General features: G+C 37.6%; 1 protein-coding gene across 1 annotated transcript in view; it reads right to left on the bottom strand.

Moving 5' to 3' along the window:
• disp1 (dispatched homolog 1 (Drosophila)) overlaps positions 1 to 2,821 on the bottom strand; it is a gene marked incomplete in the record, with an annotated part of 158,745 nt that overhangs the window by 154,118 nt on the left and 1,806 nt on the right. The window contains 1 exon segment of the mRNA XM_014021587.1: positions 767 to 860.

The following is a 2,821-nucleotide window of genomic DNA, read 5'->3' as shown; positions in this document are numbered from 1 at the left end:
TTATTTTACAGTTAAAATATATGTTTATCATATAAAGTCTAATGTTACAACTAATCAGGGGATCCCTTTAAAAATGGATTTCACTCAATCAGTCAGAACTACAACAATGCTAACTTCCAGCTACTACCACACCTAATTTAAGCCTAATAACTGCAAAATTGACTGATTTGTTTCCTTTTTTTTTTCTGTTTTCTAACGTCACAGATGTGGCTGCTTTCTGAGGGTTTCTTTGAAATCCGTTTTATTGTTCATGAGATATTTTGCAAACACACACAGAGATGGGCCACAATGATCACAATCGTAATAAATCGTATTAAACACACGGCTGATGTTTAGATAAATTATCTTCTCCCAGACCAGGTTCAACTAGAAACAAACATAACTTTGTGAGACTTAGAGGGGAAACAAAAGGAGTCTAACTAAACTCATTCTGCTACCAACAGCTTCATTAACAGCTCAGGTTTGTGTTTAATATAAACACATAAAAAAATTACAGGAATCATTACAGGAAGTCCTGAGGAGCTGATAAAGGGGATAAAAAAAACAACACTGCCCCCTAGTGGTTTCTGCAGAAACATGCAGCGACTGGAGAGGAGTTTGAAGGAAAAAGCACAGCCTCAGGCAGCACTTAGCTGCAGATAATTCCTACAYGTTTCTTTGATTCACCTCCCGACAGACGATGTACAAATCGACCTCAGTGATGATGGGATGTTTGGAAACTGTGGCGAGGACATGTTCGGAGGGCATGCATGTTCTCAATACTCACTGTAAATTCTTGTTAAGCGCTCTCTAATTTTCTTTTTTGTCTTTTTTTCCTCCGTCAGGAATGGTGTGAGTTCACCAGGCTGCATCCACCACATCTGATGGCAAAAAAAAAATAATAATAATAAAATATTCAGTAAAAAAACGCTAACGTCTCACAAGACAAACATTTATTTGCATGCCATAAAGTCAAAAGCTTAAGTTAACCTTAACTTTGCTTTAAATGACCCAGCTTTACTTCAACATCTATGACTGCTGGTGAAAGACACCAGCTTCCTGTGACTTAGAAAGAAGAAGCAGGAACTAAAACTGGAAGGAAAGATGCATTTCTACACCTATACAAACTATAAAATAACAAAAATAAGTTTTCCAAAGCTTGTGAAAGGAATAATCACATATAAGGACAGATTTATTTTACAAAAGAATCTGCTTCTTTTTTGTTTTTGTTGTTTTAGAAAATGGAAACTAGAATGGCAACAATTTGATTTACAAGTATTTAGATAATATAAAAAGAAAAACTACTAAACTTGGCAGGCATCTGCGAAAAGGTTTGGAGTAATTAATATTCTAGCTGTTGAAGATAATTCATTTAACAGCATCTGTAAAGAGAATGAGTTAATGAGCTAATTGAGGAGCTAACCGCTAATCCAAGTGAAGCAGAGTGGATGGCTGCCATCGTGAAACAACTCCATTCGCAAAACATTTAACGCATTTTATGCAAGTGCTGTTTTATAAGCCTATAAACTGCTGTCACCTGAATGTTGCATGCTTACTATTGCAAATAATGACAGTATTTATTAGTATATAATTATTTAATGAAAAACTGATGATGAGGTAAAGTTTTATAAAACAAACTTTGCAAAAATGCTATGAAATTTATGAGCCTGGAAGTTGATTCTGGTCAGTTGAAATCTGCTTTGGTCTTGGTTGCATTCAGACAAGTCCTTAGCTTACATTTCTCAGACAAATCAGAGAAGATGGTTTAATGAAACCTTTAAGAAATAGTCACTGGATTAGAGCTGGGCGGTATGACCAAAATTTTATATCACGGTATTTTCAGCATTTACACAGGTTTCACGGTATATCACGGTACTTTTCTTTTCATCACAGGCCAGCTGATAATAAAGTGTACAAAAACTGCTTATTAACTTTTTTTTCTTACTGTACCTCTGTCTGTGTCTCTGTTTCCCTCCTCTACATGTCTTTTCTCTGACTGGTGGTTGGAGACAGTAGTCACGCATTTTGGTCCGGTCGTGAAGGAGGAGGGTTAAGAAAAGATTATGGTCGGGTTTATTGTTTTAAGTTATTTAATAAAACTTATCAGCATGACTCACCTTGCACACCAGTCAACTCAATTCCACTACAAATCTACTTCCCCCGGGCTTTTCACAATAGAAGCTCGCTAAAGTCTCCACGTCTCCATATTAAAGTCGCGTGTTTAATCTAACCATGCACATCACTGAAGAGGTGTTTACTACATTCAGCGAAAACGGGATGTTTTTTAACGTCAGTCGATATGAGCAGCGGAATCGCCACCCGCCATTGCAACAAGCTGCTCAACGATAACATCAGCATGCTAACGCACATAGCGGTGCTGCGAAGAAAAGTGTCCCCCGGGAAACAGTTCACTGGTGGCCGCGACGAAACGTTCCGCACATGTTCAGGCTATTTAAACCGGTATGTCGGTATTAAGAAAATTCATATCATAAAAATAAAAAATGGTATTCGGTATGAACCGGTATACCGCCCAGCATTACACTGGATGCACATCTACAACTGAATATAATGTGGTACAGATAGTGGTCTAAAACTAGTGTGGTAGTAGAGGAGTCATTCACAAGAGTTACTCGTTGCACAAAATCATTGCTTAAAACTACCATGAAGTCAAAAGAAAAAAAATTCTACAGGTCTTCTGGACGGGTTCTTCKCTAATGAAACGTTTCGTCTCTCCTCCAAGAGACTTCYTCAGTCTGAGAGTTTCAGGCWAAATTCAGKCTTTTAAGCACTGCCTCCATGTGACTGATACATCGCATGGCTATCGTTGACACCTAATTAACAC

Source organism: Austrofundulus limnaeus, unplaced genomic scaffold (assembly GCF_001266775.1).
Source record: "Austrofundulus limnaeus strain Quisiro unplaced genomic scaffold, Austrofundulus_limnaeus-1.0 Scaffold298, whole genome shotgun sequence".
Lineage (NCBI taxonomy): Eukaryota > Metazoa > Chordata > Actinopteri > Cyprinodontiformes > Rivulidae > Austrofundulus > Austrofundulus limnaeus.
This window is presented reverse-complemented; position numbering and strand designations above follow the sequence as displayed.